The 26,232-nt window shown below is 35.4% G+C and overlaps 1 protein-coding gene and 1 pseudogene across 5 annotated transcripts in view; one reads left to right on the top strand and one right to left on the bottom strand.

Annotated features, from left to right (window-relative positions):
- Positions 1 to 26,232, top strand: part of GRIK2 (glutamate ionotropic receptor kainate type subunit 2) — a 781,170-nt gene that overhangs the window by 38,125 nt on the left and 716,813 nt on the right. The gene's annotated exons all lie outside the window — the stretch shown is intronic.
- Positions 13,509 to 15,091, bottom strand: LOC105756055 (zinc finger CCCH domain-containing protein 15 pseudogene; annotated as a pseudogene).

The raw sequence follows: 26,232 nt of genomic DNA on the forward strand, positions 1-26,232 counted from the left end.
ACCTCCACCCTCCCATAAAAGCCATTCCTTTAGCTTTCGCTTTGTGTTCCGGAAACCATCCCTCTCTCAATTTGCTGGTTTTCTGGTGGTACCCTTAGACATCTCCTTCTACATGCTCTCCCTTTTCTACTGTCTCCATCACAATGGCTCAAACTGTTTCCTTTACACACATGATTTATAACTATCTCTAGCCTCATCTTCTCCCCACACCATCAAAATTTCCTTTAGCACCTCAAAATTCACGTATCCAAACAGTACTCATTTTCTTCTTCCCAGAACCTGCTTTCTTATTTCTATTAATGCCACCTACATTCTCTAGTCACTTGGATTTAGAATCTTGAATTTGTCTTTGACTTTCCCTCTCCATACTCCCATATCTGAACGTTTTCTAGCCTTGAAGACTTCATTCCTTATGACTCTTGGAACTAGCTTGTTCTTGCATGCAAACCCCAGGACTCATTATTTTTTGACATGGTTGATTGGAGTAGCGTCCTAATTTGTCTATCTTCATCCTCCTCTCCTTTCATTTCATACAGAAATATTAAAATGTGTACTTTTTTAAAAGTTAGGATCAATTAGTTATCTATTTTTTAAAGTTCAACCTAAGGTTCTCTCTAAGAGTAGTCGTGCTTTTAAAATAAGATTTGGTTAATAAAGTTTCTGGATGTAGTGTTGGTTCAGTGGTAGAATTTTTGCCTCCCATGTGGGAGACCTGGTTTCAATTTCCATTCAGTGCACCTGAAATGTAGCCACCACTTGTCTGTCAGTGGAGGCTTGGGCGTTGTTATGATGCTGAACAGGTTTCAATGGAGCTTCCAGATCCCATTGTACATAGGGTCGCCATGAGGCAGGGGTCTCCATAAGTCAGTGGTCTCCATGAGTCGGAGGATCACCATGAGTCAGGGGCTGACTCAAGGGCAACTAACAACAGCAATAAATTTTTATTCAGAGTTCTTCAGGAGTAAAACTTTTGAGCAAGTTAACATATTTTAAAACTTTTGAAAAGGTTAATATATTTAAGTATCTATAGATACTTGAAATATTTATAAAGCTACATTTTATTATTAGTTTTATATGAGATGAATAGACAGTTGGGTTCAACTTATTTTTTTTTTTCAAACCGTGTTTTTGAAAGTTCATGTATATTGTATTCCTGCGGTATGTTTTTTGGGTGTCTCAGAATATTTCACAAGACAGAAAACTTGACTGAGATGATAATCTTTTTTTTCTGTGCTGAACTTTTAATGACATTGTTGAAGTTTTTTTTTTTTTTTTTTTTCTCCTCTGCTGCGATGCTGTGTATTGAGACATTTAGCATTTGCCTTGAGAGAAAAATGTTCTGTAGCAAAGCTTGAATATAGTGGGGGTGTGGTGGGTAATTAGGTTTCTTCCATATTTAGATCCTATGATTTATGTTACCCTTGCTCTTAGTGGAGCATGATCTTTATGTGGGAACTAGCCTGGATAAAGAATATATAATTTGGGGAGCTGGTATCTTATGCACATTTTTAGATTCTTCTTTGTTCATTTCATGTATAATTTTTTCCTAGAACTAAATCACCAGATTTAAGATCTTGTAGTTTTTCTTTGTTCTTGCATGATTATAGGCTTTTTTTTTTTTTTTTGGTGTAAAATCAATAATGATTTAAAGTTAAAAAGTCTTACATGATTGAAAGTTGTATTGTAAATTTCTTCTAAGTTAAGATTAAAAATGGCCCAAATCATAGTTTTAAAAGTAGATATATATTTTGTTCCAGTGTATACTTGTGTAATACATGGCATGCAATTATTAAAATAAAGATAGATTTATATACGTATATGATCATATATGTTGTATTTTGTAAACAAATTAAGAATTTAAAAACTCACAATGTCCTTAATGTAGTCAGTAGTTGGCAAAGAAATCTTAAAATTTACCAAGGAGTGAAAAAGAGATGGAAAACTTCTGTTACTTGATGCTAGTGGGCAATTGACAGACCACATTGCTGGCTTTTTTCCATACTCTGAAAAATCTTCGGTTTTCCATTCTCACAAAGGGAAAGACGTTAGCAAAAACTTTCCTTTGCATGCCTTCATAAGTCCTATTTACTTAATGGAAATCTTAGCAAACATGTTCTCTTTCCTTTTATTGATAATGATCTAGCTACATAATGGAAACCTAATGCAGTGAGCATCTGATGTACTTTACAACTGCCAACAACGGTGCCAATTAGGACAAAAAGTATTGCTCCATTTTCATTTATTTCAAAGATCCCTTTTACATTCTTTGTTGCTATACAGGAAATATTGTGATTAAAGTTTTTCTACTCTGCTTCTCCATTATTATGTTTTTAAGAACTTGTAGTTTCACCAGACTTTTTTAGAAACAAGAGGGTGTTATAAATAAACGGAGATACATTCATAACGTCTTGGGGAGTGGGGGGAATAGTAGCAGGTAGATTTCCTTAAGCATACAGTACAATATTAATTATTTTCTCAAAGTAGCCAAATTGTCCAACTTGCCATCTCTGTGGCTATGGGAAAATAACATTCTCTCTGAGCATTAGATCCTTTCCTGTAAAACGAGGAGAGACTCTTACAGAGTTGTTGTAACAAGCAGGCAAAATGATATATGTAAAGCACCTAGCAAGGTGTCTGACACTTTCCCCTATACTCCCTTCTCTGTTCACCTCTATATTCTATCCTTCTTCTCTCCAAGATCTTATGTTTTTGCTGAGAGACAGAAATATAAAGCAGTGGGCAAGAACGTAGAGTGTGTTAGAAAAAACTTGGCATGAAACCCCCCAAATTCTGGTAGTTCTCATTTTTCTACCAACTATGTATGAGACCTTGGTTTAATCACAAAGTCTTTCTGTATTCCCATTTATCCATAAGATGAAAGGTTTAACTGGATATTCTTTGATTTAGTACCAAATTTGTTATACAGGCAGTAAGGCTTATTGTATTTCTACCAAGTTACTTGTCCTTGTGGACTGAAGTAAGTGATTAGAGAAGCTATCATGGAAGAAGTGGGACATGAAATGGGCTTTAGAGGTTGATTAGGATTTGGTTATCTCAAGGGATGGCATTCATTTGTTGTTGTTTTGATCTTAGCCAACTGAAATGTTTTAATTTTTCATAGAATGACATAATTGACCAGAACAATTTGTTCTGAAGTGACAGTGGCTATTAATTTAATTGCTTAATTCTTTAGATGAGCTTTCTGCGAGAGATTTAAAATTACAAAGGGTAATGCATCCTCTGAATAGCTCCATTATTGCACTTATCAATAAATGTTTGTGACGAACTCCGGAATGTAACATAGATCTTTCAAATGCAGGATCCTCTGGAAAGACCAGAATAGCATAGCCTCATTGTGAGATCACCATCAACAAACTTGTGCTCAACATCTTTTTTGTCCCTGGCATACTTATTCAGTGAGTCCATATTTGTAATTAATTAATGTGTGACACTGCTATGTTCCAGTAAATTTATACAGTCATGCATCACTTAATGTCCACAATACGTTCTGTGAAATAGGATGTTATGTGATTTGGAAGTTGTGCAAACACCATATTATTTGCTGGGGCAGATAACCTTACTCTACAGTTTACTGTACCACTATATGCCTGACAGTGCAGTTGTCTTGTGTACAAGAGATGTGAGATACACACGCTGTGTGCAGAAAGCTGTTGTGTTCACTACATCCGGTTACGTCTGCTACGCCCTGTTCTCCGACTGGGATTTCTGAACTCGAATTCTATTATACCCTTATGGGACCATGGACCTATATGCGGCCGGATAGTGCCTAAATGGACATTATGCAGCACACGACTGTATTATATATATATACACACACACACACAAACACACACATATCTATTTATTCATTGTTGTAGAAAATATAAGTAACACAATATTTGCCAATTCAACATTTCTGACTTGTGTAATTCAGTGAATCCAATTGCATCAATCATGTTGTGTAACCATCACCAATACCTGTTACCATATTTTCCATCCCCATAAACAGAATCTCAGTGGTAGCTAGATGAAGATTTCTCTCTTTCCCCTTCCCTTCCACCCCGGTAACTACTCTTCTTAAAGTCTGATCTCTGTATGTTTACCTATTTTAAGTGTTTCATATTAGTGAAATCATAGTGTATTTGTCCCTTTGTGATTGACTTGTTTCACTCAGCCTAAGGTTTTCAAGGTTCATCCATGTTGTCTTATGTCTTATATATATTTTTTAAGTGACATGGTGGGTGTAATTAGTGTTTTTTTTTTTTTTTTTTTTCCAGTAAGCAGACAGCAGTGTGCTTTAAAACAAAATAACAAATAAGCGGACTTGGAAAGCTAGCACTATACTGATGAAAATTGAAACCCAGGAAATAGATTAGATTACCTAGAGAAGACACATTGATGTTTAGAAAGCAGCACATATATTGTAAGCTCTATTGATTTTTATGACAATAATAGCAATTACTGTTGATGCTGTTGATAAGTTTATAGAACTAATGATGGTTTTGCATATTTTAGGCCATCCAGGTTTCAGTCACCATGAGTCCCAGTTTTAACCTAGAATTTCTAAGCCTAGGATGAAAAATAGGTTACATAGATATCTTAAATAATTGCTCAGCTCCTTTCGATGTACAACCAGTGCTTGGTGACCCACCTTGTCTGCTGCATTGAGCGTTCTTACTTCCTGAAAGTCTGATTTGGTTCATATATGTTTATATCACATGGAATATCCCTGTTGTTCATTGTTCCATGGAACCCATTTCAGAGACAAGCTTACTTTTATTTGTCTTTACTTTGGGCACAATCTCTTGCCCAGTTAGTTTTGTACTAGGAAGCAGGGATAGTTTAACTGGATGCCCATGGACAAAAATAACAAGTTTATGCAGAAAGACCATCTTGGGACCTTTATCCTGAGAAGAAGGGCATAGTAGTGGCAGCCACTTAGTGCTTCGTAAGCTCCATTACACATATATGATCTTATTTAATCCTTACAATAACCCTGTAAGAAAAATTTCCACAATTTCATCTTTAGATGATGAAACCAAATTTTAAAGCTAAGTAAATTGTCCAAACTCATAGACATTTGAATCCAGAATTTTCTGACCCCAAAGATATGGGGTCTTTCCATTATACTCTACTGCCTCCAATAAACATTCCCCTTCTTAATTTCCTTTATTCAAGTCATTGTATATTTGAATATATGTGTTGGACATTAATTTAAAAATTTAGAAATAAAGCATTATAGTTGAAATATAATAAAAACAAAAATAATCTCTATGAGATGTAGGCGTGAATTGTGAGATTATTTTAAGATGGACAACTGGTTTAGAGCTTTGGGTCATAAGGGTATACATAGTTACCTTGAGCTTAACTACAATTTTTTGAAGAAAAGCAATATTTTGTCTTAGATGTTGTCTTAGTCTGGGTTGTCTAGAGTAGGAAAACCAGTGAAATATATATATATAAGTGTACATAGAGAGATTTGCTTCAAGGAAATGGCTCACACAGTTGTGGGGGCTGGCAAGTCCCAAATCTGTGGTTCAGGTGGCAGGCCGGATACCTCTTCTGGCTCATGGGGTTCAGGGGGCTGGTGAATCCAAAATCTGCAGGTCAGACATCAGGCTGGAGACTTCTGTGGGCTTATGTCCGAAGAACTGGAGGTTAGGTGGTGATAAGAGTTCAAGGCTGAGAGAGAGCAAGCTTTTCCAGAACATCCATTTATATACTAGAGGCTGGCCACACCCGCAAGGAAACTCCCCTTTCAACTGATTGGCTGATCACATCAGATCACTTCATGGAAAGTGATTATATTGTATTACATTAAGGAAGAACAAACAATTCACTATCTGCCAACTCACTGAGAATCATAGCCTAGCCAAGCTGACACAACATTAGCCATCACAGGTGGAATCTTGAGTTCTTGAAAAATTCCTGGAGGAATAGTCATCTGTTTTGTGACAACTAGTGAGAATCTGAGATTAAAAACTGCAGCTATGACAATCGTGTTTATACTGGCAGATGACCACCTCAATGAGGTTATTAAAATGCTTATGAAATGAGCAAACAATAGTAGGTGCCAATGGAAGAAATAATATAATTTCCAGGAAATATATACAAGATCATGCATATACAGTTGTAGAAAAAAATGATGGTGAATCAAAGAAAAATAATCTTTTCATGGAAAGGTGCTTGAAAAGGAATCTGTTAAAACAATAAATGATTCAGGAAATAATCAAGGTGAAAATACAGAGAAATTCACAGCATGGATCATATCTTATTTGACAAGAGTCAACTAATGTCAACAAAAATTGGAGAGAAGTAGATTTTATGAAGAAGTGAACAAAGTTGTAATTTGGCTCCATGCAGTAAGTTGATCAGTAATTAAGATAATCCTGCTGAGGCACTTGAATGTATTCTTTACCCAATGGTGTGGAGCCACAAGAACCCTAGGACAAATGCTTGCACAGTCGATCTGGTTAATCAGCCAATTCCAAGACCAGTCAATTTGAAAGAAAATCATTTGAGGAAGATCATTATGCCCAGCTGGAAGTAACTGGACTGAGGAACTAAAAGCTGTACATCTTTCTGCCTGTGTGTTAGAACCTGCACCCATATGGGCTGTCCAGCAACTACATTTCCTATTTCTTTTCAGTTGAAGAAATTGAAATTGATGATCAGATTCCAACTTTTGGTGCTTCTCTGCTATACAGCATATTGGTACATTTACTCTTACTTCCATTTGAGGGCCTAGAGCAGCTCCTTCTCCCAGATTTACAATGCATTACTTCCTCATGCTTATTCTGTGGCCCCTGCTAAATCTGCGTGGCTTTCTGGACTCAGTTCTCATCAGACTCAGACCTAAAAACCCATCGTATTTGTCAGAGTCCACAAAAATTTTTTTTCTTCATAATTTTACTGAAGATTCATAGATGGGAGAATGTTAGTTTACAAGGCTTGTACCTATCTTCCATTTTGTGGACCTTAATACCTTTATGCTCTCTCCAGGCTTAACTCTTTTCAAAAGCCAGACTCCCATGCATGTTTCTCTCCACCAAGTGATTCCCTGTGTATAGTCTAGTGTCAGTTCCCTGCCACCACAGGGTTGCTGCCAGCCCGCACCTCCTGGAATGTTGGTATGTAAGATTCTGCCTATTTTAATATAAAAGTTTTTAGGAAAAATAAGTAATAACATTTTTCCTAGAAGATATGCAAATTGTTTTCATGTGTCTAGTGAGGAAACAGTTTTCTATTTTTTTAATTTTTTAAACACTGGAAATGCCTGTTCTATCAAAAATGTTGTGTTAGCCAGTTTCAATGTGATTTACCCACTTGAGACAATGAAACACCTATAATTCAGTCTTGATTGACTTTCAAGTTTGGAAAAAAAGCTTATAAAGTAAGGAGTCTATATGACTTCCTTTTGTTGCTGGGTTTACAGAGCACAAGAAAGTGGCCTGGGAAACTCTACCCGAAGGAATAAAAAGCAGAACATCATTTTTCAATGGGATTTTATTTACCACCTCTGAATCAAGTTAATTCTTGACTCAGGCACTAACACTGTAAGATCACTGTAATATCTCATCAACTTTATAATTTTACCACGTTGGTTGACTTTAAAATCATCTTTCCTTTAACGAAAGGATGTATATACTTGTGTTTTGGGAGATGGAAGAAAAAGGTGAGCTGTACAGAGGTTTTTCAATTCTTGGGGAGGGGGATAACTTCAAAGGATGAGAGTGGGTGGGGATAATATTAAAGGCGGCAGAAATACTGGCTGAGATTCCAAGATGGCAGGAAAGGAAAGTACAAATCCCTGGCCACAGATGTGTCCTGAAACTTGAGAGTTGCCTGACATACAGTGAGACTTCTTGAAAGACACCTAGGAATTTTTAGTTTTTATATGCTGATACAGGGTTTGGAAGGAAGTATAAGACACAAAAAGTGATGAAGGGTCAGATTAACGGAGAACCTCTTTGAACCTAGACTTGGGGTCAGCAACACTCTGTAAAGGGCCAGATAGTAAATATTTTTGGCTTTGTGGATACATAGTCTCTGTAGCAACTACTCAACCCTACCTTTGTAGCACAAAAGTAGCCAGAGCCAATACATAAATGAGTGGGAATGGCTGAGTTCCAATAAAACTGTATTTACAAAAGTAGACTATAGGAGGATTTGGCCTGTGGGTTATAGTTTTTACCCACTGTTGAGACGGTTTTCCCAGATTTCTATGAATCAGAATATTTACTATATCTGAGTGTTAGCAAGTTGTTAGTGAACCAACAAGAAAACAACACAAGGTATTTTTCCAATTTTTTCTCTTTCTTATGTTTACAATAGCACTGGACACGAACACTTTGATTCTACAGCTACCTCTCTTTGCATTATACTTTTTCATTTTCATCGGTCTTCTCATTGCAATAGAATGCATCATAGAGTGATCAACTTGAGATTGGCTGATTCCCATTTTTAAATATATAAAGTATGAAAGGGATCTTCAAGAAAAGGGACCTAGGATAAGAGGTATAGAAGTACTTAAGAAACAAGGGGAGCTAATAACAAAATGAATAACATACAATATTGCTTTTTCTTTTCAAGATTCAAACACTCACTTGAGAGAAAGTAAAAGAGGAAAACACCTTTAAATATGGAAAATACTTATCCTCAAAAACTAAACAATTTAATTTCAATTTTTATAAAAAATAATGTCATATAGAATATCCAGTGATTGATGGAAAAAGCAGAATACATCAAAATTAATAATGTGTTTACTTTGTGATTATTTCTTAGGGCAACTAAGTGGATACATATCTCTGAGTTTTAATATAGTAATTCAGTGTTGTTCAGCTATATATTCTGAGACAGCAGTAAACCTGAAGTGGGTCAAGTTAATTTTGGAAGTAAGGAAATATTTACAAAAATCATTTAAAAGTGATTATTTGTCATTTATTATGTATCAGTAAAATTATTTGTGAAACTTTTAATAGGGAAGATCTATTGGATATATGCATATACTTGGAAAATTCCAAACTAAAGCCTGGTAATAGTTTTCTCTTTTTCTTGATTACTCATTCTAGAAATGTGGTAGTCGTTGTTATTAGTTGCCATGGAGTCATCCCCAACTCATTATGACCCCGTGCACGATAGAACGAAATGCTATCTAGTCCTATGCAATCTCCATGATAGGTTGTGTATTGGACCATTATGATCCACAGGGTTTTCATTAGCTGATTTTTTTCCAGGTCTTTCTTCTAGAAATGCAGTTACTACTTGTAAAAATTTGCACTGTATCAAACATAATTCATAATATCTCAATCTGAAATTGTATTTATTTATTTGTTTCTTCTTAAGGAAGAACATTGCATATATACATGCTGTGATAAGGTCTGGATGGAAGTTATACTTGTGTTTATTCATGTACTTGTTAATAATTTTTAGAAATAGTTGTTTGTATTAAATAATACATTCAATTTATATTAAATAACACATTCAAAGTGTTTTATCTCCAAACCTTGCAAATTTGATAATATAATTTTTAAAATATTATTTGTAAAATTTATTAATATTTCATTGAATTAGGAGAGAAAACATTGTCCACACAAATTTTATAATAGCCTGTGATGACGGTTGGGTTCTAGTTTTCTTTTAAAAGTGATAAGGATCCTGACTGACAAAATCCATTCAATTTATATCAGAAGTTCAGCTTACTTGTATTTTGGTATAGGACCACACAATTTTTCACTAAACAATAATTCTCAATTTGGTAATGCAATCCTTCTTATTCAAAATCTGTACTTTTTTGAATGACAGAAGAAAAAAAAGTACCTTCTTGACCCACATGGTTGATGCTACTAAAAGCTTCTTCATCTACTACTTTCAGTCGGTTCACCATTCCTGCATCACTACTGACCCATGAGCATTTTCCCCCCTTGGATGAAAGCTTCTCCCTCTTTACTACCATATCTTTCTATTTTCTCACGTCTTGCCAGCATTGCCCTGGAGGCCACTAAACCCCATCTTCTGTTTATCAGTTGCCTCTACCTTGCTATATGGATATCTCATTCTGCTGGGAACAGACTGCCCCTCAGTCTTGAACTTTTTCACAGATATTTCTTCCTCTTTCTCACATTACCTAAGATGTGGCAACATCCATGGGATCCCTTTCCAGTGCAGGCTGCTCCTCCATCAGTTCCCTGAAAATCATGGAGCCAAGAGACAGGCTCAACCTACTTCTTGATCTCCACTCTGTCACTCTCCTCTTCCTCAGTAACTTAAGAAGGATTTGGTTCTATCTTCCTCAATACCTTTCTCTTGTCATTGTATTTGAAGATTTATACTCATGTTGATGATCCTTGACCACGTGTGTCTCATTGTTTAACTTCTAAAATCTTGCGGCTGTTGTGGCCATTGTCTCTATTCAGTCTCAGCTGCCTACCAGTCGTGATCTCAGTTTCTGTCATTACTTGAAAGTATTCCACTTTTAACATACTTTCTGTGAACACTACTTCTTACCCTTCCTCCTCTTCTGATCTCTCCCCCAAGAATGACTTTCTCATTTATCTTCTCCTCCCAGTCCTTTGTCTTCATATGCCCTCTGCATCGTATTCATTCCGGTTTATCTGCTTAAATGCTCAGCTTGCACTCCAGGGACAGCAGTTTCAAAAATGCACTTGCAACCACTTTAGAATCTATTGTTACTTTGATCTTCCACTAATTTCCTTTCATCCTTCCATAACCCTAGTTATTCTCCTGCGTCTGTTTTCTCTTTCATAATGAGCTGACAAATTTAATTGTTGTGAGCTATGGATCCAAACAAGTGCTGACTGACCGATTCGACAACAAATTCTTGCAATTTTACAGCAGCTGGCCACTTTTTCCACCTCTAGTTGACTCATTTACTAATGTAGCTGAGACAGACTTCTCCAGATTCTAGGACTTGCAGGATTTTTTCTGTCATGACACACATAGAAATGAGTTCTAGAGATCTGTACCTGGAAAAACTATTTAATCTTACTTTTCTCACTTATTAATGATTTCAAAATACTTGACTTGGTTACCTTATAAGGACGTTATAAGGACTGAGTGGGATAATATGTGTGAGAGCACCTATAAGGCCTTACTGTTATTGCCATTTCATGGGCACATCTTATGCTTTACCACTTCTGTGTTTTATTCATCCTGATCTCTGCCTGTGATATGTTTCCACAAAGTTCGTAGTTACTTAAATACTATTCTCTTCTTTGTGACTTCTCCCTCCCGAGTGCTCAGTTTGTTTTTGTTGGCTTTGATGTGTAGGAATCTTTATCTTTGATAATTCAGCGTACAAGATTCTATGGTCCTGGTATCCCTGGTAGTTCTTAGTACAGTGTTCTTTATCTAGTTGGGCAGAGTACATTTTCACTGAACTAAATTAAACTGAATAAGTTTTTCAAGTTTAGAAGCATGCTCCTAATAGTGAAGGTTTGTGTAATAGGTTATTCATAAGACTTTTGGGAATTTTTCATTCTTCTATCTATACAATTAATCATTACATTTCATTACAAACAATAAAAACCTCGTTATGTAGAATAAAATCATACAGTATTTTGTTACAATAAACAGATTTACGTGACATTGATGCCTGTCCTCTTTAGTGGTAGTATCTTTCTTTAAAGATAGGTTCATTAAGAACCTTATGGGTTTGGTAGCACAAGGTAATAGTCATGTAAAAGAGCTTAGTCATACTGAACAATTAAGCTCTTGCTAGCAAGACATGTTTCTGAACAAGCCCTGGGAAAGGAAAACAAATTTATAGATCACATTTATCATCACCTCTTTGGGAGAATAACTTCATTCAAACTAACAATATATTTTCAAAATTGCCCTTAAAAATCCTGAACCTTGAAGGACAACTGGATTAAATGTCATAACAATTTTAAAAACACCCTATACACATGGTTTTATTAGTATTTTCGTGAGAGAATTTATGGAAATGCCACCTATACCTTACTAGAGTTGCTTCAATCACCTCTCTCTTTGCTTTAGACTATGACAAACTGAACATGGAAAACACTTTATGAATATACCAGAGTGATTCTCTACTTTTTTTCTTTATCCAACACATCTGATGGACATATAACACATTTCCTTCAATACGAGTAGATTTCTAAAGCAGTGATTTTCGTTGCAGTGGGAGAGGGTCAAGGGAAAATCAGAATCTTGGGGAGTTTGAGGGAAATTGTTTGAAAAAGGCCCTTGAAGCTTAAAATACGTTCTCCTGGGAAGCTGTGCCCCTTTATACACGTTTCCAATGAAGGAGCCTAATTTGTAAACTTCATTTCTTCCCAGATAAACAGATTTTAGCTAATCTGACCCAGTAATTCTTAGTCCAAATTTTTTTTACTCTTCAGGTAACGACTTTGTCTTATGTACTTTAGACATGTTATCAGGAGGGACCAGTCCCTAGAGAAAGACATCATGCTTGGTAAAGTAGAGGGTCTGCGAAAAAGAGGAAGACCCTCAACGAGATAGATTGACATAGTGGCTACAACAGTGGGCTCAAATATAGCAATGCTTGTGAGGATGGTGCAGGACCTGGCAGTGTTTCGTTCTGTTGTACAGAGGATCGCTATGAGTCAGAACTGACTCAACAGCACGTAACAACAAAGCCAAATAAGAGTATTCCCAATTGTACACGAACAGCTGTTTAAATATAATGTCTCTTTAATTACTTAAAGTTTTTTAATTAAAATATTCTCTAGCATAGTTCTCAGACCTTTTGTTATTCTGTCTTCTTCCTTTTAATACTTTGTTATTGTCCCTATTAAAAAATGTGCTCATTAAAAGTGAACCCAATAAGCTAATACAGAGTACGGCATAATCATGATATGAGCTTTACTTTATGTGCTATACTTCAGGCTTGAATTAGCTTTCTCAAAGCCAGATCGAGCATTGGCTCATTGCATTTTTGGTCCATTAGAAGCATGAATTATTTCAATATGTGCTGTTTTGGAGTTAGTCTACCTGATATTGGAACCGACTCAATGACACATAACAACAACAACAACTACGTGATATGGCATATTCTGTTGTTTCTGTGTGTTACACAGGCTTTCTTCAAATTTCTAAACAAGAGTTAGGGCATTGATCTTTTTATTTCCAAAATCTGTGTTGTATGTTTTATGTTCACATATTTGTCAAATATACTTTTGCTTTAAAGCATTAAACTGTCCATATATTTTTAGCATCAAAATAAATTATGGATGTATTTTACAAGAACAGCTAAGCCTGAGATCCAAAGCTCTGTTTAATAAGTGATTTATAGAAAAGGAGCTATATTCCATTTAGTCAATTGAGACTGCATGAACTGATTATTTCCTTAATTCTGTACTAACCAGAAGTTAGTAGACAGCAAAGTGATCGTTAGGAAATCAGTTCATTTCTCTGGGCCTCAGTTTCTTTTTTTTTTAAACTGCAATAAATAAAGGATATTTTATATTTAAATTTATGTTGTTCCTGGTAATAATACATGCCCAATGAAAACCAAAAGCTGGAAAAGCAGTTACACTTCCTATTTGAGTGGACAGTTACAACAATCAACCATTTTCTGAAATGACGATTATATTTCAATTCATCATGCACTACTCTGAACTTACTATGAGATGTAGTCAAAGTCAGAAGAGAAGACCTAAGGAGAACATTCCGTTTTTGGAGAGGGTAAGCCTTCCAGAATCAGTGTGGTAAATAAACATATCCTGTTGAAGAACTCTAGGTGGAAAAAAATTAACGTAGTCAGTTTCAACTTATGCCGAGCTGACTTGATTTTTTCATTAACTTATTTGGTCATTCTCCTAAATCAGGTGTGTTTAATTCTTCTAGTTCATCCAGATCTTCCCCAGTGAAAAGATTTTCATCAACAGAAACAGCATCGATGGCTCCATTTCTCTGTTCCTCCCCTTCGTTGTCCTCTGTCAAATCACTTCTTTCTCCATTTTCAGCCCTGCCTCCGAAGCTTCTCTTAATTTGTTTTCATCTTTTTCTGAAGTATATGTGCTGAATCTTTCAAGACTGCCTACAGTAATACCCGTCTCATCTACATCTCTTGGAATGTACAGGCTTAAATCTATGTCATTTATGCTCACAGAATCATCAACCTCATCACCACCTGTTCCCTGGGTGTGACGGGTATCATCTGCTTCCTCTTCATCATCATCAACCAGTTCAGGACGAAATACAAACACCTCATGACCACTGATCACTAGTGCTTTCCCTGCTTTGAAGTCTGCTTTCCTTCTTTCCATATCTTGCTCAAGTTTATCAATCTTTTCTTGTCTTTTCCTTTTTTTCCATGTAAGAAAAGATTCTAGAGTGATTTTGGTAACATTTGGACCTAGGGCAGAAAGCTCTCTTTCAATGAGAACTTCTAATGAAATTTCATCTTCTTTTTCTTCTTTCTTTTTATCTTTTTCCAACACAAATCCAGGAGGAAGTGCATGACAACACATGCACATATCACCCCCTCCAAGGCACACCCAAAACCAGCCGTGCTTGTTGTTTTCAATAGCTTCAGAAATGCTTGCATACTATTTGAGTTTTTGGTTTTTTCTTTCCCGCCTCACTGTGCTTCTTGTTCACTACTTCTTCCAGTTTTTTTTTCATCCCAATTATCCATGGTATCTTTTTCAAGTTCTTCATCTCTTGCATCAATGTAAACACTTCGCTTTTCACATTTACTCTCCAGAGTCAAGTCATGAGAGAACTTACACTTATCTCCTTTAGTACACTGTCCATGCTTAAAGAATGCACATACCATGGACTTTGGATCTGCACCTTTACTTATTTTTTGAGCAGCAACTACAGGTTTGAATAGTTCATTCAGCTCCTGCAATTCCTTCTTCTTGTCATCTTTCTTCAATTTCTTTTCAGCTTCACTTTGTGCTACCTGACATGGATTTTGTTGACCAAATTTAACTTGATGAGTGACAGCCTCGATAAACTTCTGTTGCTTTGCTCCTTTCTTATTCTTTAGACCACAAGTTTTGTCTTCGATGATCTTCCCCTTCTTTTTCTGCTCCGCCTTTTTGCCACCCCCGGCCTGAGCCTGTTTCTTGGGGGGCATTGTGGAGACAGGTGGCTCTGGCCAGACTTAAACACAGCTGGACACCATCAGGGCTCTGGCCGCGCTGGGCCTCAGTTTTTTAAAAAAAATCATATGGCTGGACAAAAAGCTAATACTTTAAAGAAGCACTTTCAACATTTATTTTAAGTACTCAATTCTAACAAACCTGATTTTTCTGGTTTATGAGCCATTTTGAAGCATTTATTTATAAATTAGGAGAAGCGAAGAAGGGGGTTCTACAGACAGCCGCAAAAAGATTGTCCAGAAATCACAGATATAACCTGAGAAAAGGGAGTAGATCCAATACTCCTTTCCCCAAACACAAAAACATATATTCATTTAAAAAGTAGATATCAGAGCTCAATATCTTGGCTTTAGGGCTTGGAATTTTAGGCTAGAAGTCTCTTTAAAGACTCAGGAGGCTCTGAGGGCATTCCTGGATTATAGTATGGTCCAACTTTTCAGGGTCACAAGTGGTCCAAATAAGCAGAAAAAGTCATCTAGGACCAGTAGATAATCTACGATGCAACAGAAATTGGGAGCTATACTGTGGACAGATTTTCATTCAAATGCTTAAGTTTAATGTATTATGTATAAGCTTCATTCCCTAAGACTCTAACCTTTCTTGTAAAGAGTCTTAGATATATGGCTTTCTTCTTTATGGAGATAACCTAAACCTACTTGTTCTTTCTCTCTCATCACACACACAACCCAAAAGCAAGCATGCAATCATCCAAAAACCTGGATTTGATATTGTTTGATTTTTTACTTATATTTAGTTCCCCAAATACTTGAGAAATAAGTACATATTTGCTTATCTAAAGAATACTAAAATTTTAAACCAGTCTTTCATTATTTATTTATATTAAGTTTATAATCGCTGATGTTTGATCAATTTTGATATACAAAAAAGATAAGAATTTTGTAAACATCAGACTCAATAGAAATCTGAATGATTTCACAGGACAAATGATAGGAATTATATATCAATTTATATTTCTTATAATAATAGTGAGAAAAATAAATATATGAAAAACAAAGGACTAATAATTTATTCAGTAAATACTTACTGAGCACCTACCATTTACCACACACTCTTCTAGGTGCTGAGAATGCAGTAGAAAATAAGATGGGTAAGTTCCAATCCCTGTTGTCATAGAATTTACTTTTGAAGAGTTACAATAATTAAAATTAATATAATGTCAAATTTTGGTGAGTTGTATTTATCAAAAACTGAAGCAGAACAAAGAGGAGATGGTAAGGTGGGGATAACGTTGGTAGGTAAGATTCTTTCTCATAGTGTTGTCAAGGCAGGCCTCTCTGAGGAGATAGCATTTGAGCAGAGCCCTGAGAAAGCGAGGGAGAGACCTACATGAGTACACTGGGAAGAACATTCCAGGCATAGGAAACAAGTGCAAAGACTTTGAGCCTAGAACAAGCTCAGCTGTTAGAGGAATTGCAGGGAAGCTGGTGTGACAAAAATTCATCAAGCAAGGAAGAAAGTAGTGGAAGGAAAGATAGGAGAAATAGAAGCAAGGCCATATAGATACTTGTGAGAATTTCAGATACACTGTTTTAAGGGAGATGGGAAGTTGCTAGAAGATTTTGAGCAGGGAGTGACATGAACTGATTTAAGCTTCAGATGCATCATTGTTTGTTGTATGAAGAATATAGACAGTGAAGGAGGAAGAGTGGAAGCATGTTTATCAGTTGGGAAACTAATCCAAGCAAGCAATGATTGAGATGAGAATTAGTTTATATTACTAACAAACGAAGGAAAATACATTGATATTTTCTCTCACATTTGATTATTTTTTTAAAATTCTTATATATTATTATTGTATTCCATATGTATAAGGTACACTTCTTCTAAATCTTTGTTTTATTTCAATTGTGTTTTTAAGATCATTTAGTTTATAGTTTTTAATATGCATACAATTTTTTGTCTGAAAGGCTATATTTATTCACTTCCATTTTATGTAAACTATGATACCCAATATATCAGGTAAGTCCTGATGGCACGGTGGTTAAGAACTGTGGCCGCTAACCAAAATGTTGGCAGTTTGAATCCACCAGCTGCTTCTTGTAAACCCTATGGGGCAGTTGTATTCTGTCCTATAGGGTCACTATGAGTCGGAATCAACTCGATGGCAATGGGTTTGGTTAATGTATTTAACTTAACATTTAATGCCTATTTATCTAGTTATTAATTCATCTTGACTTTTAATGATGAGTGTTGGTTACTATATATCATATGTATGACATTGACAATCAAGGTCTACCTGATTATACCTGAAATGGATATATCCCAAATGAAGTTTGCTGGTACATTAATATTTTTTACAATGATAGAAATAAATATCATTTTTTATCTACAGAGTCATATTCATTTGATAAAAAAGATATGATTTTTATATTCATGATTTTAACCATAATTCATATAACATTAACAGTTAGATAAATTATAAATGAAATACTTACTAAATGATTTCACTGGAAATTTAACACATGAAATGAAGGCTTTTTCTTTTATAGAATTCAGAAAAGTTCATGGTGGGGTGGGGAGAATACCGGGTCTAGAGAAAATGTGGTTTCTAATTTTGAGATTGTTCGACCAGAGCTGCCACCTAATCTGCGGTGTCTCAAAGTCCTCATCAGAAAAAATGGGCAGTTTGAGTAAATGATTTAAAGCCCTTTCAGCTCCAAAGTACACATACAGTTCTTACTCATGAGCATGACGTAGAGGGAAAAAGACTGAAACAGTAGGCCAGTTTATAGAAACAGAAGGTTGTGAGTACTAAGTCTATTTTCATTATTAATTTGCCAGATTAATGGATTTCATGCATTAACAGTGTCATACCCTCCGGAGTCACATGATAGAGTATTTTAGAAGTAATTAATAAAAATAATTTGTGACGTTCTTGGCAAATGCCTAAGATTTTAACATAATAGTAGCAATGATCATAGCAATAATTATATTGAAATCTTTGTATTTTAATGGAATATTGTAGCATGAATTTATTTTTTAAATTACCTAAAATATGTTCTTATAATAAAATATTTAAAATAAAAATAAACATTACAAACTTATCTAGGAAATAAAAGGAACAAGTATTCTAACCATTCAAGCTTACATAATTATTATAATTAAATATTTGATTTAGAACATTACTGACCAGAAAGCCAAAATAAATCATGGGTTTATGAAAAAAATTAATATATCAGAAAGATTGCATCATCAATTAGTGAGAAAAAGGAGGCTAAGTGAATAAGTTTTCATGGAACAATTAAATGTCTATTAAAAGATAATAAGCAAAAAGAGAATGTATTTGAAATAAACATATCAAATATTCTCATGTACGGAATTCTTATGAGCTCCTAAGGAAAATTCTTGAACATCAATAGGAAAATTGACAAAGTACATGTGAGAGATATATTTCATGTAGGAAGAAATAAATATTCTCTTAATATTAAATTAAAATGGCACAGATTTATTATGTAAATTTTAATATTGCTAGTAATCACATAGATGCCATTTACAAAAATAAAATAGTCATTTAAACAAAATAGTGATGTTTATATTCTTGGTTTGTATGAATATAAAATAAAAGAGTAGAATCTTTATTTTTGTTTATTTTTTATTTTATATTATTTTTTATTTTTCAAGCTTTTTAAAACAAATGTGTACTTTATAATTGAAGTAAACACAAAACAATATGAAACACATGGCAGTATATAGAAGGATCTGATAAATGAAGGCACTTTTTTTGTGTTTATGTATGTGCATAAAAAGAGGAGCCCTGGTGGCGCAATGGTTAAGTGCTCGATTGTTAACCAGAAGGTTAGTGGTGGAACACGCCAGTGACTCTGAGAGAGAAAAGACTTGGTGATCTGCTCCCTTAAAGATTACAGCTGAGGAGACCCTATGGGACAGTTCTACTCTGTCCTGTAGGGTCACTATGAATTGGAATCAACTGGGCGGCACACAGCAACATGTGTGGACACTAAACAACAGAATGAACAATGACCTGAACAATTTTTTTAAAATTGTGGTTAAGTATATATATGACAAAACATTTTTCATGTCAACATTTTTACATGTATAATTCAGTGACATTAATTATGTTCATCATGTTGTTCAATCATCAACACAATTTCCAAAATTTTCCATCACCCTTACAGAAACGCAGTGCCCTAAGCAATGACTCCTTCTTTCCCTCTCCTCTCTATACATTTGCCTATTTTAGATATTTTATGTAAGTGGGATCCTACAGTATCTGTCCTTTAGTGACTGTTTCACTCGGCATAAAGTTTTCAAGGTTCATACATGTTGTAGGTTTTACTGAAGAAAAAAGCAGCACTTTTGATTATTTCAAGATCTTTCTGTTAATAATTTAAGGCCTTAATATTAAGAAGCAATTTGGTTGGGCTTTTGTAAGAGCAATGCTAATTATCTCACAATATAATGCTGATTATCAATCAAAAGGTGGCTGGCCTGTTCCTTTGACATGCGGGCTATCTCAGTTGAACTTTTGAAAAAGCTTGGATAGTAATCAGTTTTGGGTCAATCTTCTGGTAAGTGCCTGGAATACAGATATTCTGATATTGAAGGAATATCATTTTGCTTGAGCAGGGTGACAGGGTTTTAATTTTGTTACGATTGTGAATGGGCTGGCATGGTTTGTCTAGTCTTACATGACAATTATTACATACAAGTATCGATACAGCTATTCATAGATGTATGTTTAACAACAAAGTAAAAATTTACTTAATAACAACTTTGTAATTACGTACTGAGTGTATCAACATATACGGTGCATGGGTTTTTATGTAAAATATTCAAAATTTCTTAGTGTTTCATTTCAAGGCTTATGTCAAAAAATAAAACAAAACACCTTTACTATGTATCCAAATATTTTATCAACAGAATGTCTCAAATTTGAATATTTTGAGTTCCTTGGATGGCTGAATTTCTGTACTTTTTTTTTTTTAATTTGGATATTTGGCACACCAACAATGCCAAATTCAGGAAATTAAAAGAATTATGTTATTGATTAACATTGATTACAACTTACACTTGGATTTAGGATAAATTGTTTCAATCAATATTTTGAGAATGAATCAAAGTATTATTTTTCTGCAGAGTACCATTATCTATGAAAATAACTGCTTTTTTTTGTTAAATAACTTACACTAATGGGCTTTTAAAGTTTTTTTGGAAAATTTGTATTATTTAGTGTCTACATTTATTTGTTAATCACATAATTCTTTCTGGATATTTCAGGTGCCTTAAATATTTCAAAATATCAAAGATGAAAAATACCTGATAGGGAAATTTTGCATGTAATTTTCTTGAAAAACAGGGACTATTAATACAAAGATAAAACTTTGGAAAAAGCTGAAGAAACTTGAAGGACATTATGACTTCCTCATAAAGTATAAATTTTTCATTTTTTGCTCTTTATAAATTGCTCTGATAAATTTACTGTTACAGTACGTTGACTAATAGATTCCACAAACATTGAGTCTAATGAGATCCATGCTGGAACTCTGGTAAAGGATGTAGCCACTTTAAAAGAGTACATAATTCATGGCTTTGTAATGTCGATAGCAAAAGATATCTAACCTGTTGCCCTTGAGTCGATTCTGACTTACAGTAACCCTATAGGTCAGAGTAGAACTGCCCCATAGGGTTTCCAAGGAGCAGCTGGTGGATTTGAACTGCTGACCTTTTGATTAGCAGCCGAGCTCTTAACCACTGCCCCACCAGGGCTCCAAAAGATAACTAGGAGATCACAATCATATCCAAATGGAATGGAGTTTTGTGGCTCTAGTAATAATAAATTTAGAGAATGAATGTAAAAAAAAAAAAAGAGACACCATTGAGTTGTCCATTTAAATGAGTTCACAATAAGTTGGGGAGTTACTACCTTACTAAAATGTGGTAATGTGTTATCAAAACTTTACCCTCTTTCTGTTAACTTATTCATTCCATGGAGTTTTGAAAATGGGGTAGATTGGAAACCACTGCATCTGCCAGGGATTTTGGAATCTCAGAATCACATCAAGAATGTGTTTCTGGACTAGGGAGAATTTCAAGTCCAGCTTTGGGACTTCTGGTCTAGACTCCAGTTGGCTTAATGTTTGATGTATACAAGAGAAAACACTTGTATTGCTAGTAAGTAAATGGTCCCTATGAGTGTGGTAATAACCACTCAGTGCTTCTCATTGTCTGCATAATTAAGTTCAACCTTTTTGTCATGCTCTTTAGTGTGTTTAACATACGGTATGGTGAGAACACCCTCCCTCCCTCAAAATAAGGAAGGAATAAAAGAAGAAATGAATGGAAAAAGGGGGAAATAATAAAGAAAAGAAAGATAGGAATAAAGAGAGGAAAAGAGGGAGGGAAGGAGAGAGGGAGAGAGGAAGGAAGAGGGGGGAGAGAGGAATGGAGGGGAAGAAAGTAAGTAATAAATTTATTTTTTGTGTCTGTTTGGCTCTGCCAGTTATTACTGATGTGACCTTTGGTGACACATAAACATCACTGGGCCTCAGTTTCCTTAATGTAAAATGAGAGGAACCTACTTGATCATCTTTAAAGTGACTTCAGGTCTTTTGTTCTTAATTCTGTGGCAGTTTCTGATTCTCCTTTCCACTCCATCTTTTCATGTGCTCTGTACTTCAGCCAGATCTCACTACTTCTTACCAGTCTCTAAACCATTCTTACCTTTTTCAGATTGATTGTTGCATACCCTTCTCAGGACATTTGTCCTGTGGAAATTCTACTTAATGTTCATGATGGAGCTCACTTGTCATCTTCTAGCCTCCTCATTCTTCTAGCTGCTGAAATTAATTTCTTCTTCCTCTGGGCTACTATAGTATTTTTTGATTTATAACTCTCTTATAACCTCTTGCTGTCCAGTCCATTCTGACTCATAGCAACTCTATAGGACAGAGTAGAACTGCCCCATAGGTTTCCAAGGCTGTGATCTTTATGGAAGCTGACTGCCACATCCTTCTCCCACAGAGCCTCTGGTGGGTTGGATCTGTGGACCTTTTGGTTAGCAGCTGAGTGCTTAACTATTGTGCCACTAGCGCTCTTCATGAACACTCTTATAGCCTTTAATATTTTTTGTCATAAATTATTATTTGTGTAATCTTGAAAGGCAGAGGTCATATAGATATCATTCTTCTATCTTTCATAGCTACTAGAAGCTCTTGATTATTTTCCCCTTACCCATGGCTGTGGAGTGGATTCTGACTCTTAGCAACCCTATAGGACAAAGTAGGACTGCCCTATAGGGTTTCCAAAGCTGTAAATCTTTGCAGAAGCAGACTGCTCTATCTTTCTATCGCATGAGCGGCTGGTGAGTTCCAACCACCCAACTTTCTGTTAGCAGCTAAGTGCTTAACCACTGCACCACCAGGGCTCCTTCTTGATTATCTTAGGCAGTCTGTAAATTGATTGAATTGAATTGTATTAGTTACGGAATTGCTTTCAAAGTTTCTATTTCTCATGAACGTTAACCATACAAAAGTCTCCTTTTTTGGAGGCAGCCTGGAGTGGTGAAAAATGTAGAGTAAAAGCTGGATTTGCATCCCATTTTTAACTTCGTTATTGCAGAACTTGAACACATGATTAACTTTTCTGAGAACCCATTTGCAGTTTGATAGGGGGTGCTACTACCTCTCAGTTTTTTCAGAAAGTCAGGTGAAATAATGTATTTAGTATGACTGGCCAGAAGATGTGACCTCTGAATGTTAGTTTCTTTTTCAGTCATATTTTACTGAAAGTTAGAAACTTAATTTTCTTAAGTACTTATTTTGTTTTATTTTACCCTTTCTATGGAGTTAATTTTGATATCCATTGTGAAGGTACATTCATATCTATTTAAGTATAAAAGATGTTCACTAATATCTAGTACTTTATCTCAATAAATAATTTTCCATGAATAATAATTACAGATTGAAATAATATTTTATTAACTTAAAATCATGAACTATATATAATTATATACACTATATAATTATGCCATTTAAATACAGTCTTGATGGGTCAGCAATATATCCTTCTATTGATCAATTCATAAAGTATGGAGGACATATTTCTTATAAAACTGACACAAAGGCTAAAATGGCATTTTGAAAAACATACATAGAAACAGAGCATATGGATATGCAAGCAAAGCATATGGTTCTCCATATGTTGAACATTTTCAAGAAACATGGCTCTAGTATTGATAATCAGCCTAGTATGATGCTCTGATTTAACTCAAGACCAGAGTCCTTCATTTGGGAATAGTAAAAACCCTACTAACATTTTAGCAGAAACTTTTTGAGTAGTTCTCAAGCTTGGCTGCATATTATAATCATCTGGGGAACTTATAAGGAGTCCTGGTGGTGCAGCAGTTAAAGTGCTGAACTGCGAACGGAAAGGTTGGCGGTTTGAAACCACCAGTGGCTCTGAGGGAGAAGGATGTGGCAGTCTGCTTCCATAAAGATTTACAACCTTGGAAACCCTATAGGGTCTCTATGAGTAGAAATTGACTCAAGGGCAGTGGGTTTGGTTTGGTTTTGGGTGGATCTTACAGAAAATGCTAATGCCTGGGTCCTTACCCAAAGAAATTGTTGTTTAACTGATCTGGGGTTGCAGCACAAGCATAATATTATTTTTTTCTGAAAGCTTCTCAGTGTGCAGCCAGGGTTGAGAACGACTGCTTTCAGCATATCAAATAAGACTCTGCTTTCAAGTTACTCCAAAACTACTTAACACTCCGAGTAATTTTTTTCCCCCCCGAAAAAGATGGTGATGATAGCAGGAAAGATATGTTTGCTCAACACTTAAGTTGAGTCAGTTCTAGGCATCAAAAATTAAAGTGCCTCCAAGCAAAAACTAAATAATGCAAACTGTGTTTTTATTGAGGAGCCCTGGTGGTTCAATGGTTAAAGTGCTCTGCTGCTAACTGAGAGGTCGGTGGCTCCAACCCACCAGCTGCTCAGTAGGAGAAAGATGTGACAGTTTGCTTCCTTAACGATGTACAGCCTTGGAAACCCTATGGGGCAGTTCTGTTCTGTCCTATAGGATCACTCTGAGTGGGAAGTCTTGATGGCAGTGGATTTGTGTTTTTTGGTTTTTTTTTTTAAGTATTTTTAATTGAGAGCAAGTTGGGATTCCATTTCACTGTGCTTTGTTATTGCCTTCCCCATCTTCGGAAACTAGTATTATAGTCCCTAAGTAAACCAAAATGGGTCCAAGAGGAGTGGTGAAACAGTGATTATATAGTATTTGAAGGTGGTCTGTAAAACTCTCTCACCACTTAATAGTCTCTCTCCTTCTGCAAGTGATCAAAATTCCGACCAGATGAGTAATGGTAATAAAAGGAAACTACCAAGTTTTATTTTTGTAATAAGTTTGCATCTTTCAGTTATTGTAAAAATATAGTTTTCTGTGTCATGTCAGCGCTAAAAAAAACTTTCTGTTTAGGATATTCCTTTTGAAAATGATATACTGACTTTCTACATAGTAAAGTTTTTAAAGTGGACCCCTCTTACATTTCAGTGACCTCCAATAGACAATGTTATTATTCAATTGTAACTTGCTGTCCAGATGAGAATAAAAACCAGCAGCTTCAGAGTTTTTCATCTGTTTTTGTTTTTGTTCCCTTTCTGGTAATTTCTTTTTTTAATTCATCTTCAGCTTTATCCATCTCTGGTAATTTCAAGCTGTAAGAAACAAATAAAGAAAAAAAAATTAATTGACTTTATTTGCTTTAATGCTGCCAGCCCACATTATCCTGGTTTCTTAAATGAGTTTGGAATTGCCAGCTTTTAGGGTATTACACTACATTTTGGGTTGCTGCCAGCATATCCCGAGCAAATATATTTAAATCAAAGCTAAGCTGCTTAAATATTCATGTTATGCTCTTATTATGGTTTAGAGAAATGTGAAACCATTTAAGATTTGCAAACCTGTTACATGGCCAAAAAAAAAATGTATTTGAACTGTCAGAAATGTATTTTAAATTGATAGTGTTAACCTAGTTTAATAAGGAAAGGTTTTCACGTCTTATTAGTTACGATGCATTTAAAATGTCTGATTTGTTTGTGATTTTCCAGTCACTAGAGCAATACAAATGTAATCTTTTTCTTCTGAAATATCTATTGGAAATGACCCCCCAGTCTGTTATGTAATTAAATGTGTAGAGTCTCTGATTCCATGTGCTTTATGTCTGTGCTTTGATTTTATAAACACACTTTTAGCATTTATATTGTATTATATTATACTATATTAACCTCCTTGCTTCAATGACATGTTTCTCCAGAAAACGTAATTTAAAATTTTTATATAAGACACAGCTTACTCTCCAGTGACAAGCATTAAGGATTCCCAATTGTTTGGGGATGGGGGGGACATAAAATGTAAAGAAGGAAATAATCAAGAAATGCTAAACACCATGTAATCCTTACGTAAAACAGTAAAGGAAGCAAAGGAGGAGAAGCTGAACTCACACCCTTTGTCTAAGGGAGAGGATTGATTTATTCTTACCATAGACTGAAGCAAGAAGGCCTAATTGCTGATATCTTCTCCCCCCTCTCTCCCTCTTGTTCTCCTCCTCCTCCCCTTCCTCCTTTCTCTCTTCCTCTCCCTTCTTCTTCTCCTTGGTCTTCTTCTTCCATTGGTAGCATTATCAATCACATGTTTAAAGCACCTGATTTTGTGTAAAATAGATTTGTTCCTTTTACTTTCCATTAAGACGAAGAAACCTTCAAAGCTGGCAATTTAGAATTTTTAAAATCCAGACTACCAAAAGTTATTCGTTGATAGTAGAATGATCTTTGATTTACGGAATAGAGCATTTTGAAAGCATTCTGTGAAACTCAATTTAAATTCATGGGAAGTTAGTGAGAATTGCTGCTGTCCCACCTCCAGCCCTCACAAGAGTGAGGCCAAGCATGCTATACCCTCTCAGCACGGGACAAGCCTGGAAAGCCACTGCAGCTTTCTCAGACGAGCCATAGGAGCTGTTTTATGCCTTCCTTTTACATGTCTGGATGTCAACATAGGAGACTATCCAGTTATAACAGTAGGGCAGGCCATGAGACTGCTTGGTATAACATGCCTTATAATCAGCTCTTTTTAG

The sequence above is a fragment of the Trichechus manatus genome, unplaced genomic scaffold, assembly GCF_000243295.1.
Source record: "Trichechus manatus latirostris isolate Lorelei unplaced genomic scaffold, TriManLat1.0 scaffold00017, whole genome shotgun sequence".
NCBI classification, from domain to species: Eukaryota; Metazoa; Chordata; class Mammalia; order Sirenia; family Trichechidae; genus Trichechus; species Trichechus manatus.